This window comes from Macaca fascicularis, chromosome 3, assembly GCF_037993035.2.
Source record: "Macaca fascicularis isolate 582-1 chromosome 3, T2T-MFA8v1.1".
Lineage (NCBI taxonomy): Eukaryota > Metazoa > Chordata > Mammalia > Primates > Cercopithecidae > Macaca > Macaca fascicularis.
Window position 1 is genome coordinate 186,422,936 of NC_088377.1, and position 17,640 is coordinate 186,440,575.

Consider the following 17,640-nt stretch of genomic DNA (forward strand, 5'->3'; position numbering starts at 1 on the left):
TATATAGGTACACCACATGTCTATATATATATTATGTGTGTGTGTGGAGAGAGAGAGAGAAAGAGAAGATTCTCACTCTGTTTGTGCTGCTATAACAGAATACCACAGACTGGGCAATTTATAAAGAACAGAAATTTATTAAAATTCTGAAGGCTGAGAAGTCCAAGATCAAAGCACCAGCATCGATGTCTAGCGAGAGCCTTCTAGGCAGGGCCCTCGTGACCTAAGCACCCCATCTCTCAACACTGCCATGTTGGAAGATGAAGTTTCCAACACATGAATTTTGGGGGACACATTCTGAACAGAGCACATGTACCTAATACAATTTTGAAACTACAAGATACTTCAACAATCTAGACATTTATATTGAGTGAGGAAGTATTTCCTAGGCAAACAAGCGAAGCAAGAAATCATCACTGAAAGTCTGTTTTGTTACTAGACTCAGCTTTGAAAGGCAAGAGCATGTGCTCATTTCTGAACCCCCGGCACCAAGCAAACTGCCTGGCACACAACAGATACTCAGTAACGCTGATCAAAAAACTGATCAATGACTGAACAGCATATGGTGGCTCTAGTCTTGCAGGTTGATCCTCATTCTGTGAAACTTTCAGGCACTGTCATAGTTCTCAGGTCTTCGTTCATGGTTGTTCCTCTGTCCTGAATACCTTTCAGAATAGTACAGTGATTAAGTACATATGAATAAGAATAGTACAGTGATTAGGCATAGTGATTAATATAGTGATTGGAATCAGACCTAGCTCAAATCCAAGTTTTCTCATTTATTAGCTGTCTGACTGAAATATTTTGGAAATTAATTTAACATCTCTGAGGGTGCAAAGTGTGGACTATAATAACGGGAGACTCAATGAGATTATACATATAGAGAGCTGTATAGTGCCTCACACAATGTAAGTAAATATTCAACAAACATAAATTCCTGTCCCTGCCAAAGACTTACTTATCTTTCAAAACCAACAGAAAATACTTTACCTCCTCCCCTTTCCCTACATCTTTTCTTTTTACTCATTAATCATTTTCACCTGCCAACCATAGTATTCAATTCCTTCTTCTAATAATAGCTATATACATCTCATTTAACAGTTTATAAATGTTAGGTATGCTGAAAACATAATTTATTCATCATATTTGCTTGAAAATTCAACGTAAGACCTGGCACAAAGAAGTTATACAATGAACTGTTTCTAACATAACCTAAAAAAGCCATTCATTGTGCTGTTTCCCGTGCCACGAAAATAGTTACCCATAAAACTAAATATGTGCACAGGCACACAAACTAAACCATCACAGTTTCAGAGTGTTCTAAGTTTCTTTCCACTTAATCTTTAAAACTTTCTATGTCCATATTGCACAACAGAAGCACAATATTGCTTCTAACGATACTATACTCTGTATGAACAGACACATAATCTTAAAATCAATGGGCAGATGAATGGACAGATACATAGAGACAGAACAAGGTATAACACACTCAATATCAGCATCCCTCACTTAATAAAGTATATGATCCGATTCTAAATCAGCTAGAAACTGAATTTTATTCCTTCTCATGATATTCATTATAAGTCAGACATTGAATCTGAAGAAAGAAAAATAAAACACTCCCATACTTGCAGGGCAAGTTAATAATAAAAAGCGCTTATAATTGCAAATGCCTGGAAGGTTTCCATCTAAACTGCACTCCCCCACCATTCTTCCACTCACATCCACACCTGGAAATGATCTCAGTCAACAAAAGGGAACGTACAAAGTTTTCACACATTATGAGACATGTATCCATAATTTTATGAATAAACAATGTGGCTAATCAACTCTCTACTTACAATTCCCTTACTTTATATGTAGATTATTTTTAACATTACAGGAACGGATTATGTAATCTGCTGGGTTCCCAAATCCTTTGTTAGGTCTTCCATCTTTCGGCTGTCTAGCATTTATGAGGACTTTGCTGCTCATTAGCACACCTACCAAAGGCAATGAAGGAAAGGAAAACAGAAACAAATCTTTCATTTTGTTCAAGTGAGTTCTTACATCTTTTTAGATGTATCATCAATTTAAAAGTGAACATTTTTACATATTTTAACATCTCTGATGTGCATTCTAGAATACATTCAGAATGTGGGTGTAACTGGCAATTGCTGTTACTTTCTTAGTGGTACATAAAATAATGATGCATCTTACAATTAACGGCATCAAGGGTGCAATTTAAACCAGTATTTAAGCTATACTTATTATCTTTATTATTTTACACCAATATCATGAATATTTGTGAGTTGTGATGAGGTTTATAAATAAATCAAAATTTGTGGAATTAAGATGCCAGAATAAAAGATACTAAATATTAACAAAGAATAATCAACATGTTCTCTGCTTTTCTAACAAAAGCTAATGTTTATAATATTAAAAACCATGATTTCCTTATAATGTCATGAAAAAGCAAATGATATTGTTATTAATGCTTTGGATCCAATGAAGAACACAGGCCTAAAAATAGTGTGACGAACAACAGACTGAAGAAAACACCCAATGTGCCAAACGCAATGAGATCACAGGGAAGGGGAAGCTGTCCCAGGGGAATGGGGAAGAAGTTACAGAAGACTCATTCTAGCAGTACTGAAGGCTGAGTTACAGTGCCCCATATGAAGGAGGTAGGATAGTCCTGCAGAAAACACCATATGCAAAGGGTCAAACACATGAAAAGTGGCCAATACTGTGAACGGGGGAAAAGAGGTGATGACAGCAGAAAACCTAGGAGAGAGGTGGTGGCCACATAGTAAAATATATTTTAGGCCATTTTAAGTAATGATCACCAGCTCCCTCTCCCCCCATCAATTTCAGTTGGAAGACTCAAATAAATGATTTTTTTAAATCTCCATTTTGCTATGACTATTACTGGCCTTACTGCTTAGAGCAATGTCAAGGTGCTACATATAGCCCTAACACTGTCAATGTCTTCTTTAGACTTGACACACTAGAATTAAAAAGAAATCACTCTTAACATTATTTTTGCTTATCAACTCATGTTCTCCCACATTATGATTCAGGAGCTAGGGCTTCTAAAATTACAGACTTCTCAAAGAAGCTAAAAAGAACTTGTGAATAAGATTATGAATGAAAACTAAGAAGACACGTTAAATCTGCTCCCAAGTATAAAAGCCAAAGAATTTATCCATTAGCATCTGAATAATAAGTGCCAACACAGCAAGCTGTCATCTGAAACTCTTGGCAGTTCCTTCCTTTGAGCACTGATGAAGCAGGTAGCATAAGGTATGGATGTGTAAGGAGATAATTAGAATTCTCATTTCCCCGGGTATTGTCAGCCCCAAGAGAATAACAAGGTGCTATTATTTTATTACACAGTAAGTACTACTGTTACATAAACTGTATGTTACATAACTTCTTATACAAGATGTTATAATAACTTCTTATACAAGGTGTTATAATAACTTCTTACACAAGATGATATCACTGCACTAAGAAGCTCAACTGTGAGCTGAATTTTTGTCCCCTATTCACTAGGTATCCCTAGTATCTAACACAGAGAAGCTTAGTAAACACCCAGTAAATACAAGTAAAAAGAAAACAAAAATTAGAAATCAAAGTACCATATGTGCGCTCTTTCATTTAAGCCCTACATATTATGGGGAAAATCCTATTACTTTTCCTATTTGCCAAAGGAAGAACTAAGGCTTGAGAAGGAAAGTAACTGACCAGAGGCCACTTGCCAAGTGGCATAACAAAGCCAGACTATTTTAAGTCAGTCTCCTGCTCAATCTCTAGGCCGCCCCTTTCCGATCTAGGTGGATTTCCTTGATGACTACACTTAATGCAAATATCAAGAGCATTAGGTTTAGAGAAAACCTGTAGCATTAGGTTTACAGAAAACTCAGAAAAGGCTAAGTGAAAGATTCTGAGTAACCCATCAGCAAACTAAGTTTCCAGCAGATTAACACACTACTTATGAACCTTTAAAGAAGTAGAAAATAGAAAATTGGAGGAATCTTAAGGGCAGCAGAATATACCACTCCAAAATATGTGACAACATTCAATGATTATTTTGAGCTAAAGGCACTTGAGAAGAAACAGATACAAGAAAAGCTCTCTGCCTTCCCATTTGCCTAAAAGCCAGACATAAATTTCTCAAGTTGTCCCTCTTCCCTTCTCTATCAGAAAGGACAAGTAAATAACCAGAGATGACTTCTGACCCTTAACAGTCTAGAGAGGGAGTCAGAGAAACCTCTGTAACAAAGTACACTAACTAGCTGCCATTACTTTGCCCTGTATTTATTTACCATTAGTCTCCCCTGTATCTATACCTCCCCAGAATGTGTACCCCTAAACACTTAAGGTTCTTTTCCATTGTCATGTCCCCCTGTAAACATTTACCATTTTGGGGAGAAAATGCTATATACGCCATAGTTCTAAGCCACCTCTTAGAGTTACTCTTTCCTTGAGTTTTCTCCTTTATAAGATATATACAAGTTAATGAATTTGTTTCTCTCGTTAGTCTGTCTTTTGTTACAAAGGTCCCAGCTAAGAATTCAGAAGTGTAGAGGGAAAATTATTTTCCTCCCCTAAGAACCTCAGAAATAAATGACAATTTTGGTGGAAAATGTGGTTATTGGAGTATCTTAAATTTTTCTGATTATTAATCTGTTTCTATTTTTACACTATTATTTTCCTTCTATTAATCTTTTAAAAGCATTTCCCAAATTATATCCAACAACTACATTATTGGGATTTTTCAAAGTAATATTTCATTTCATTAAATCTAAACCAGAGCTTACGAGAATGTTTCAAGTAATAATTTTCCACACAACTAGGTCATGACTGCCACCTGGCTGACAGTGATTGCAAGGTGCCATCCAATTGTGGGAAGCTTAAAATATGACAGCAAAATGTGTCTCTAAGAATCCATGGAAAAAGAGAAATAGCAAGAGAGTATCTCAAGAACAGAAACGTCTTGCTTCTTTGTAAGAGCCTTACAAAAAAAGGAGTACTAAGTAGAAGCTCAATAAATATCAACTGAAAACAATTATTGGTTTGCTTTGAAATTCTCCGTATGTAGATGATTTCCTTTTTTAAAAAATATTTAATCTATAATAATATCTAAGGTAAAAAATGTTCAACAGAAAAGTATATAACTTTTTTTATATTTTTCCATATAAACTGGAAAAAATGAGTCTTTTGTAAACTCTTAGATGTGTTGACATTTTATGAGAGACTGTATATTTAAATTAAAAAATAAATAAATAAAATGGAAAGAATGAACAGCAGATAAAGATTACTTCATACAAACATATGACTTAGAGCTTGGGAACCCCTACAAATGCTGAATGTTTTCAATGGAAAACAAAATAGTAATTTTACTGGCATAAGCTATGGAGCAGGCCCTCACTGTTGGTAATTGTAATTGCTGTAATTGTGGATTTTCATATTATAGTTAATTTATATACTATTCTATACCACATGCATACAAAGTAATCTTCATGCACACTTTATCAATATAAATCAACAATAAACAAAACACATCAATATAAAGCTTGAAGGCCAACTTGCTTTTCTTCAAGTGTGTGTGTGTATGTGTGTTTGTATTTGCATCAAACAAAAATAAGGTGGAGCTATAAGAACTTTAAGTTGTCAAAACAAAGTAAAAATGGTCTCTAGTAAGAAAGCAAATACTTTAAAAGGCTGATACAGTGCCATGGTTACACATGCAAGGACGTTCTCCTTTTTCTGTACAACTTTTGATGGAGGTGGAGCAAAGAGAATAGCAGAGTAAGAATCAAGCATATGAGGAACCACAAAAGTTTGTGGTCAGAAATTTCAGCAAGGTCACTGACTTAAAAAAATAGGAAATTATTTACAAAAGATTTTGATAAAACTATATATAACAGGAGCTCAAATGGATCTGAATAAATTTGGGGGAATATACCGTACAAGGAGGAGTCGTAGGTTCAGACACCTTGTGATTAGGCTGAATGGCAAATGACATGTCAATTATGGAACAGGAAGAAAAACTATCCACAGGCCCATCTCTGATTAAATATACTGTTTCTCAGTACCATGGGGCGGGGCAGGGCAGGGAGAGAAAGTGGAGAAACAGAATTTGATAAACACCTGTTTTAGGGGCCCAAAAGCAATATAAAAAAAAAAATCACAGCCGTGTACAGTGGCTCATACCTGTAATCCCAGCACTTTGGGAGGCTAAGGCAAGCAGACTACCTGAAGTTGGGAGTTCCAGACCAGCCTGATCAACATGGAAAAACCCTGTCTCTACTAAAAATACAAAATTAGCTGGGTGTGGTGGTGCATGCCTGTAATCCCAGCGACTTGGGAGGCTGAGGCAGGAGAATCGTTTAAACCCAGAGGGTGGAGGTTGCAGTGAGCTGATTGTGCCATTGGACTCCAGCCTGGGCAAAAAGAGCAAAACTCCATCTCAAAAAAAAAAAAAAAAAAAGAAAAGAAAAGAAAAGAAATCATAGACCTAGTCCTTATCTTTGGCTACCAAATGGGAAAATCTCACAAGTCCAAATGGACTGAGTCTAACCACAAAATAGTATCATGGATTCAGCCATTATTTCTCATTTCTTCCCCATTAAAGAACAAAGAGTAGACACAGATGTAAAACTGGACCTGAGTTCCAGTTCTGCCAGTAGTTCAACTTCTGCTCTGTAAGGGCTGTATGACAGCTCTGTCTACAGGACTCAACGAATAAGAAACGTTCACTATATAACTGTAGCTTTTTAAAAGTCAGTCCTCAATTTTCTCATAGACCTCAATTTTCTTATCCATCTGTTTATTCAACATGTTTTAGCATGCTTGGCATTTTTATGAGCTCAGGATAAGGGCACTGAAAATAGAAATATTGTACCTGCCCTCCAATAGCCCAGAGTTTAGTGGGAGACAGACCATTAACACAAGGTTGTGGAAGAGAAATAAAGGCATAAGAATAAACCTCAAACTGGCATAGCTTCAATGCCAAAGTCATTTAGCCAACCTATCCCAAAATTGTTCATCAAAACTGGTATTAATCTAATGAGATAAATAACTCCTACCCATTTCTCAATTATTACTACCACCGTTTTTAATAAATAAGAATATCTGCGTAAAATTAACTATAAAATTGATTCACTGTCTTTAAACTAAGTTATTTAAAAGGATTAGAGAAAAGGGGGAAATGCCATATACCTGAATCACAGCCAGAATCTTTTTAATAGATAATTTCTCAAACACCCCACTGTTAGCAATAAAAATTCATGGGTCTTAAAAAACGTATTAATTTCTAATCATGAGGCCTATATTTGAGATTTTGAGAAGAATTTGTATGGATATAGAGTTAGCTCCTTTATGAATTAGCTCCTTAATTAGTAGAGGGGAAAGCAGGCTCTTTTGCACTAAGAGGAACCACCTACACGGCTTCAACTTGGTTGTGTTCTCCAGAGAATGTTTTTGAGTCACTGATTTCTTAGGAACAATATGAGTAAGCTCCTGGGGGAAAAAAAAAAAAAAAAAAGTTCATGTATACAAAACGTGCATACAAATGTAGGAAGTAATTTTTTAAGATATATATATATATATATATATATATATATATATAAAAGCACTTGCATTGCTATAAAGAAATACCTGAGACTGGGTAATTTACAAAGAAGTTTAATTGGCTCATGATTCTACGGCTGTACACGAAGCATGGTGGCATCCGCTTGGCTTCTAGGGAGGCCTCAGGAAACTTAACAATTATGGCAGAAGGGAAAGCCAGCACTTTACATGGCCAGAGCAGGAGGAAGTAGCAGGGAAGGTGCCACATACTTTTAAATGACCAGATCTCAGAACTCACTAACAGGAGAACAGCACCAAGGGGGAAATCTGCCCCCATGATCCAGTCACCTCCCACCAGGCTTCACCTTCAACACTTGGGACTTCGGCAGGGACACAGATCCAAACCATATCAATACACTTAGTGCCCATTTCCCCTTCTCAAACAATTCAGGTGTGCCAGAGCAATGCAGGTGCAGGTGCACGCGCGTGTGTGTGTGTACATGTGTTGAAGGGTGAGAAGGGAGCCACCCAGGCCCACAGTGAAGTGTCAGAGAGCCATTCAAGGGTGAAGGGGGTGGGGGTGGCTGATCACGGGATGTCAGAGCTCCAGTGGGAGAGAAGAAAATATCACTCTCATGAAGCCATCATGGGGATTAAGTCATATGGACAGTTTAGCACAATGTCTAGCATAGAGTATGTAAACCCATGGGGTAGGAATTTTTACCTGTTTCGTTCAACACTGCAGTCTCGGTGCCTAGGTAACTACTACCAAATCAATGTTCAATCATATTTGACAAACAGGTAAGTTTCAGTATTAACTCTCTACTCAATAATTGGAATTATCATAAGGTAAAAGGAGTTAAAGAAGACCAAAAAGGCATGGTGAATAAAAAAGGAAAACAGGAGGGACTCCTCCTAGAGCAAAGAGGAGCTGACTTCACAGGGAGCTCTTCTATACACTGTTGTGGTGTCTTCTACCTTCGAATATGTAATAAGAAGCATTAAACGCCTGTACTTCCCTGTCCCATAAGAGCCAGAGTGGACCACCCAGATGAGGAAGAGTGACGTGTAAAGTGCTAGTGGAAAATGTAAATTGCTTCTCAACCCTTCTCCCTATCCGTGGTCCAAAAGAAGCAAAATAGAATCCCAGGAGAAGGGAAATCACAGTCTTGATTAAGGACTTAAAGGCAGCGGGGTAGTAAAGAGAAGCAACATCTCAATACAACCAACGGCCACATCTGGCCAGTGAAAAAGACTAACAGGGGTTGGAGGCTTACAGTGAACGCTCATCACCTGAATTCAGTTGTTGCTCCTAGAGTCCCAGTTATTCTAGCTACTGCAACTGTAACTGAAACCACTGCGCAGGCTGCTGGCACTAAGTACGAACGAGGTCCTGGGCATTACCAACATGTTGTTTTTCATCCCACAGGTACCTGAGGACCAAAATCCATTTTCATTTATATGCAAGGCCTCCAGGTACTCCCAAACAGGAAGCTACACTCTTCGCAGCTATTTGCCAAGAGGGAGTAGAGAAAGGATTTTGTGCCTTGTGACATCTAAAGATTCATCACAGAGGAGAGCCTGTTGGTAAACAAGTCAGAAGCCTCACTTCCTTTTTTTTTTTTTTTTGAGACAGAATCTTGCTCTGTCACCCAGGCCAGAGTGCAATGGTGCAATCTCGGCTCACTGCAAGCTCTACCTCCCGGGTTCACACCGTTCTCCTGCCTCAGTCTTCTAAGCAGCTGGGACTACAGGCGCCCGCCACCACACCTGGCTCATTTTTGTATTTTTCGTAGAGATGGGGTTTCACCGTGTTAGCCAGGATGGTCTCAATCTCCTGACCTCGTGATGTGCCCGCCTCAGCCTCCCAAAGTGCTGGGATTACAGGCGTGAGCCACCGCGCCCAGTCAGAAGCCTCACTTTCAACAGTCCTGACTGTAGTGTTACCACACCTCTGCCTGAAAAGGAGGCTGAGAAACTCTCACAATGCACAAGAGCCTTCCCAAGTATAAGTTCTTGGGACTATGAAGACAGTTTTCTGCTCAATTCCTCTGGCAATTAAGGAATTCTGCTGTCTTATTAGCCTCTTTGGGTACAGGAGACAGTATATACCTCACGTTGGCATTCTACTTGGTGCTTTACTTTGGTTAGTTTGAAAACCAGCACCCTTGGAGCATAGCCCAGACAGAGTCCCCACTGGAAACCGACCAGCAAGCTGTGGCACTCTCAACCTCTGGCGCTCCACAGTCTCACTACGAGTCTCTATGATGAGTTTGTGAAGCCAAGTATGGAGTGAAGGGAGATGATCTCTAACCAGCAGCAACCCTCTGGGGTTCAGGGATCATCACCTCCCTGATGTGGCTGCCAGGTACATCCCTTTCAAAAAGCAGCTATGAGCTTGCTGCTGGGCTCTTGTTTAAACTCTCCACCTAACCCACAGAGGCCTTGTGACTCGCTTGCCTGATAGACCCACTGAAGGACTCTATAACTATCAGGTGAGTAGGACTCAATAAGCCTAGCTTATCAAATAGAAATGATACCCTCAGGGACCAACTAGCCTACTCCCAGTAGCATCTCAGCTTTATCTTCAAAAAGTGGTAGCTATCCCTCTGGGGAAAACTGGATCCCCCCCCCCCCAACTCTGGTACCAGAAGCAAAGTCGTTGGCTCATGCAGCTCTGGGTTTATAGAAGTCCCTCTAAATTGCCTGGGTTTGGTTCACTGATGGTTCAGATAAGCTGAAACTCAGTGTCCACTGGACTGCTACAGCTGTACAATCTCAGTGCTCAACTGTGCAGAAATGAAAATAGCTGTGGTGTTTCTACACAGGGAGGCAAAGCTCAAAGCCACTCTCACAGCTCTGGTCAATATTTGCCTTGATGAACCTTTTTATATTTTTACTGACTAAAGTTATTCCTAGTGTCCTATCTCAGGTTGGCCTCATTCTGCTGCTTGGACTATTACTGATAATGCCCTTGGTTAAATTCCATATGAGACAAGTTGAACAGTCTGGTCTGAGTCTCTGTCAATCCAATTAACCAGAGTGACTGACAGAATGGAGAATTCATGTTAAAATTCATCAGAAGCCAAGACACCACAGGAGTTAAGTGCAGATGGTGTTGAGAAGTAGTTCTCCATGGGTCTCTCATGTTTCTGTGTGTCTTGTGAGGTACTGCCTGTTTTTGTTCCAGATCATCTAGCTCTGGAACAAAAGGCAACCATGCTTACTGAAGATAATGTCTCCTTCCAGGGCATTTACTTAACACTATGAAAAATTCCAGAGTCATAAGCTCTGGGTTTGTCACAGGCAGTCCTAGGTGCCATCTGACTGTCTTCCCATCATCCTATGGGAAGCAAGGTCCAGAAAACTGGCCCAAAAATGCCGTTGCCACTGCTGTAAGAAATTGTCCTTCGTCTCTGACTCAGGAGTCTCATGTCGCCCACCAGTATCCATGAAACTGTGGCTGACTTGTTAGTTTGCAAGTGGGGTAAAATCTGAAGCGATTCCCTGTTCTTGACATTTTTAGCATCACATATACACACGAGAGTATTTTATCATATTTTTAGGCAGAAGAATGAGCTGCAAGTAACCATTTATGAAACCCCTGAAAAAGTTAAGAAAAATCTTTTTGTTTTAGATGGAGTCTTGCTCTGTCACCCAGGCTGGTGTGCAGTGGCATGATCTCAGCTCACTGCAACCTCCACCTCCCAGGTTCAAGCAATTCTCCTGCCTCAGCCTCCCGAGTAACTGGGATTACAGGCACGCACCACCATGCCCAGCTAATTTTTGTATTTTTAGTAGAGACGGGATTTCACCATGTTGGTCAGGCTGGTCTCAAACTCCTGACCTCATGATCCACTCACCTCGGCCTCCCAAAGTGCTGTGATTACAGGCGTAAGCCACCACACCTGGTGAAAAATCTTAATAAACTTAATAACACATCCCATTCTCCTCTACTCAGCCCTTCCCCTTTCCCACAAATATCACCAATATTTGTAAATGCCCAATTTTATTATTTATATCATGATATTTGAACTTTATAAATTTCTAATATTTTATTTTCAGCTATGAAATAAACAAATGAAATTATCATTGAGAGCTGAAGAACACTAGTAAATTACAAAAGACTTATTTCAAAAATTTTCATGGACTAAAAAAAGCACTGATGCCTAAAATATTGTCTCTTGGGAATTTGTAGTTGTTTTAATATGAACTTTTCTCAAAATCTAAAATTCTAGTATATGCTATAAACACTGTATCAGCGAGGATAAATATAATAGCGGTTGCATATCTGAAATGTTTAAGAATACCATGGTTTATAGAAACAGTAAACATGTCAGAAGAATACATATTCAGGCTTGCGGGTAGAAAACATATGTCTATGTCAACAAGACTGCTGAAAATGATAGTTGATTTTCTTTCCTTCCATAAGACAATATCAACTATCCCATAAAGCACAAGACACTTTTGTTCACATCATAAACTACCAAGTCAGAATATGTGCATGAGTATAGCCATGGAATATGTCTTAGTAAATGCCAGTTATCGTTGTCATAAATTTCTAACAGTTCATTATAAACAAAACCCAGGAACAAGATTCAAAATTATGTTAAAGACAGGTCATCATTCATGATTGATTTCTGTATAAAACTGAGGTAGAGGCTATTGTATAGTAATAACTTTTAAACTCTGTAAGAAAAAATGATTTTCACATTTTTGAGAGATTTTTTTCAACACAAAGGCAATAAATATATTACTAAAATCCAAGATATTGTATCACTTCATCTGTAAATATTTCAGCATATATCACCAAAGCAGTTCTTAGAAAAAAAATAAACACACTATTACCACATTGAAAATGAACAATAATTGCTTAATATCAAATACCCAGAATGTTCAAATTTCCTGTCACACACACACACAATTTTATACTTCATTCATTGAAATGAGAATCCAAAGAAGGCCCACACATGTCTCTTAAATCTCTCTTAATCCAGATTTCTCTTCCATTTCTTTGTGTTGTTTTCCTTGATGTTTATCTATTGAAGGAAGTAGGTTGTTTATCCCACATACTGTATTTTGCTGATTTTATGTAATGATATCATTTGATATCTTCCTCTACTCCCTGAATTTCTTACAAGCTAGTAGTTTGTGTCTGTTGTCAATTTTTTGCCTCCAGATATAAATGTTATTCCTAGCCAGCTCTGCAAGAGTGGGGTTGAACTTGTAAATATTTCTCCTCTGATGAGCTATCCCAGTATAAGGCTCTGTCACTAGAAGGCAGTGGAAGGATGTGCAGAAGGAAGAGCTTCTCGTTCTGGTTCTAGTGTATTTGTCTCTCTGGGCTTCGGCATAGCATGCAGCTCCTTACAGCCGAGCTGAAAAGCCAGCATCAACCAGCACCTTCCCATGGATGCCACACATCCCCCACCCCACACACACACACACACACACACACACACACACACACACACACACAACCTGGCCAGTGTATCCCTCTTGGGAGCTTCCACAACCAGTGCCAACAGCAGGGCACTTCACCGTCACCAGCCTCCCCCAGATCAACCCCATCCCCTGGAGGTTTTGCAATAGAGCACAGGAGCTGCCACCTGCCTTTAGAGGACCTCCCTGGAGCCCCCAGTGCCCCACCCACAGATGGTTGTGCAGCAGAGCGGCAGTGACAGGGATTGAGAAGTGGCTTTCCACTGACACCCACCATCAGGTGTCTTTGAAGAAGGGTGCCACCAGGTAGGCACCTCCATTTGAACAAATCCTCTGACACCCACCCATCCCAGAGAATAGGCTGACTCAGTAAATTCCAACTCATTGCATCTTCCTGTGAATACCTTCCACAGCACTCCTGAGAATGGGTTTCCAGGCAGCACAGAACCTCGACCAACTACCCCCAGCAGGAAGCCACAGCTGCACAGCCTCCACCCAGGCTAGGCTTTCAGCCCTGAGAGTGGGTGGCCTCTTCCTTGGACACTTTTCTTCCTTCCTGATCATGGTGGTGGTGACTGCTCTCCATATATCTGCTATTCATATACATCTTTGCCTCTTATTAGTTAATCCACCTACTCCACCTCCCTAGTAACCATTTTTTTTTTTTTTTTTTTGTTAGATAGAGTCTCCCTCTGTCACCCAGGCTGGAGTGCAGAGGCTACATCTCAGCTCACTGCAAGCTCCACCTCCCGGGTTCACGCCATTCTCCTGCCTCAGTCTCCTGAGTAGCTGGGACTACAGGTGCCTGCTGCCACACCCGGCTAATTTTTTGTATTTTTTCAGTAGAGATGGGTTTTCACCGTGTTAGCCAGGATGGTCTCGATCTCCTGACCTGGTGATCCGCCTGCCTCGGCCTCCCAAAGTGCTGGGATTACAGGCGTGAGCCACCGTGCCTGGCTATGACCATTCTTTAGATGAAACTTTCCATTTTCAAGTAACTGTATGGTTTCTGATCCTTATTTAGACCATGACACATATTCAGTTAAATCTAAGGGCTTAATCAGACTCAGCCTTATTTCCTAAGTCAGGCTGAGTACTTCTGTCAGGAGACAAAAGTCTGGCTGTCTATTTTTGTTATGATTATAATCTAGACATCTATCATTCTGTTAGGGGTTAAAATTCTAATTCTAGAGGGAGGGGCCAAGATGGCCGAGTAGAAACAGCTGCAGTGGAAGGCGCCTACCAAGAATGAAAACTGTGAGTGGTTTCTGCACCAGCAACTGAGGTATCCAGGTTCTCCCACTGGAACTGACTAGATGGTTGGAATGAATTACAGAGCTGGGTGCAGCAAACAGCCCACCTGGGAACTGCACAGGGCACGGGGAGCTCCCACCCTTAGCTAAGGCAGGCGGCAAGTGACTGTGCTACCCTACTTGGGAAACCACATGTTTTCCACGGATCTGTGCAGATTCTCAGTGGCTGCCTGGCTGGAGACTGCCTAAGACTACCGAGGTCCTGGGGGGAAACGGGAGCTCACCATCACTGCAGATGCCTGCTGCCTAAGACAACTGAGCTCCTGGGTGGAGGGGAGGCAACAACCATCACTGCAGCTCCAGTCTGCCGTTTCCCCCTGCCAGTGCCAGGGAGACTGGGCGATTTGGACCCAAGAGGAATTTCCCACAGTGCAGCACAGCAGGTGCTGTGATCACGGCCAGACGGCCTCTTCAGGCCAAATTTGGACCCATCGCTTCTCACCAGGCTGGGCCTCCCTGCGACAACTTCAGCAACTCCGGCCGTGGATATGTGAACAGAACTCTGATATCCTTAGTACAGAGCCTGTCGGGGGAGGGTCAGCCATGCTCTCCATGGATCAGCAGACTTAGTCTTTCCCTGCTGGCTCTGAGGAATCTGAGGAGTCTGGACAAGTAGGATTCCCCCCAGAACAGCGCACTCTCTCCGCCAAAGGGCAGCCAGAGTGCTTTGTTATCCAGGTCCTTGATCCCGTGGCCTCCTGACTGGGTGAGAACCTCCAACGGTGGTCGCCAGACACCTTGTACAGGAGTATTCCCACCAGCATCAGGTCGGTGCCCCGCTGGGACAGAGATCCCAGAGGAATGAGAACGCAGTTATCTTTGCTGTTCTGCAGCCTTCAATAGTGACACCTCCAGGTACAGGTAAGACCCAGGCAAATAGGGTCTGGAGTGGACCCCCAGCAAACCTCAGCAGCCCTACAAAAGAGGGACTTGTTAAAAGAAAAAGAGAAAACAAAAATAAGAACAGCCTCACAAAAAAGTCCCCACAAAAACTCCATCCAGAGGTCAGTAGCCTCAAAGACCAAAGGTAGATAAAGTCACAAAGATGAGAAAGAAACAAGGAAAAAAACTCTGAAAACTCAAAAAGCCAGAGTGCCTCTTCTCCTCCAAATGACTGCAACTCCTCTCCAGCAAGGGCACAGAACTGGGCTGAGGCTGAGGTGGATGAACTGACGGAATTAGGCTTCAGAAGGTGGGTAATAACAAACTTCACTGAACGATAAGGAGCATGTTCTAACCCAAAGCAAAGAAGAACCATGACAAAACACTATGAACCAGAATAAGCCATTCAGGGAGGAACATCAATGACCTGATGGAGCTAACACAACACGAGAACTTCACAATGCAACCACAAGTATCAATAGCAAAACAGACAAAGTAGAGGAGGAAATTTCAGAGCTTGAAGACTATCTTGCTGAAATAAGGCAGACAAGATTAGAGAAAAAAAGAATAAACAGGAATGAACAAAACCTCCGAGAACTACAGGGTTATGTGAAAAGACCAATCCTCGGTGGCTCACACCTGTAATCCCAGCACTTTGGGAGACTGAGGCAGGTGGATCACAAGGTCAAGAGATCGAGACCATCCTGGCCAACATGGTGAAACCCCATCTCTACAAAAATATAAAAATTAGCCAGGCATGGTGGTACATGCCTGTAATCCCAGCTGCTTGGGAGGCCCATGCCTGTCATCCCAGCTGCTTGGGAGGCTGAGGCAGAATTGCTTGAATCCAAGAGGCAGAAGTTGCAGTGAGCTGAGATCACGCCACTGCACTCCAGCCTGGGCGACAGAGCGAGACTCTGTCTCAAAAAAATTTTTAAAAGAATGAATCCAGAAGCTGTTTTTTTGAAAAAATTAATAAAATATGGCTATTTTATTAATAGTCTAGCTAAACTAATAAGAAAAGACAGAGGGCCGGGCGCGGTGGCTCAAGCCTGTAATCCCAGCACTTTGGGAGGCCGAGATGGGCGGATCACGAGGTCAGGAGATCGAGAGACGATCCCGGCTAACACGGTGAAACCCCGTCTCTACTAAAAAATACAAAAAAATAGCCGGGCGAGGTGGCGGGCGCCTGTAGTCCCAGCTACTCGGGAGGCTGAGGCAGGAGAATGGCGTAAACCCGGGAGGCGGAGCTTGCAGTGAGCTGAGATCCGGCCACTGCACTCCAGCCTGGGTGACAGAGCAAGACTCCATCTCAAAAAAAAAAAAAAAAAAAAAAAAAAAAAGAAGAAAAGACAGAGGAATCAAGTAGAGACAATAAAACATGATAAAGCCACTATCGCCACTGACCCCACAGAAATACAAACAACCATCAGAGAATGCTATAAACACCTCTATGCAAACAAACTAGAAAATCTAGAAGAAATGGATAAATTCCTAAACATATACACCCTCCCAAGACTGAACCAGGGAGAAGTTGAATCCCTGAATAGTTCTGGGATTGAGGTTGTAATAAATAGCATGCCAACCAAAAATGCCCAGAAACAGACATATTTACAGCTAAATTCTGCCAGAGGTACAAAGAAGGGCTGGTACAATGTCTTCTGAAATTATTCCAAACAATTGAAAAGGAGGGACTCCTCCCTAATTCATTTTATGAGGCCAACAACATCCTGCTACCAAAACCTGGGAAAGATACAACCAACAAAAGAAAGTTTCATGCCAATATCCCTGATCAACATCGATGCAAAAATCCTCAATAAAATACTGGCAAACCAAATCTAGCAGCACATCAAAAAGTTTATCCACCACGATCAAGTCAGCTTCATCCCCAGGATGCAAGGCTGGTTAAATACATGCAAATCAGTAAATGCAATTCATCACATAAACAGAACTAAAGACAAAAATCACGTGATTATCTTAATAGATGCAGAAAAGGCCTAAGATAAAATTAAACATTCTTCATGTTAAAAACTCTCAATAAAGTAGGTATTCATGGAACACAGCTCAAAATAATAAGAGCCATTTATGACAAACTCACAGCTAATATACTAAATGGGCAAAAGCTGGAAGCATTCCCCTTGAAAACTGTCACAAGACAAGGATGTCCTCTCTCACCATTCCTACTCAACACAGCATTGGAACTTCGAGCCAGGGCAATCAGGCAAGAGAAAGAAATAAAGAGTATTCAATACAAAGAGAGGACATCAGACTGTCTCTGCAGATGACATGTTCCTGTATCTAGAAAACCCCATCAACCCATCCTGAAAGCTTCTTGAGCTGATAAGCAACTTCAGCAAAGTCTCAGGATACAAAATCAATGTGCAAAAATCACAAGCATTCCTATACACCAATAATAGCCAAATCATGAGCGAACTCCCATTCA

General features: G+C 40.9%; 1 protein-coding gene and 1 long non-coding RNA gene across 5 annotated transcripts in view; both read right to left on the reverse strand.

The window, feature by feature from the left end:
• The window catches only part of TPK1 (thiamin pyrophosphokinase 1), a 391,064-nt gene that overhangs the window by 331,683 nt on the left and 41,741 nt on the right, over positions 1-17,640 (reverse strand). The window lies entirely within an intron of this gene.
• Positions 118-1,982, reverse strand: LOC141409948 (uncharacterized). The gene is made up of 2 exons (XR_012432984.1): positions 1,842-1,982; positions 118-665 (listed from the first exon to the last, which is right to left on the reverse strand). It is a non-coding gene; the product is annotated as an uncharacterized lncRNA (long non-coding RNA).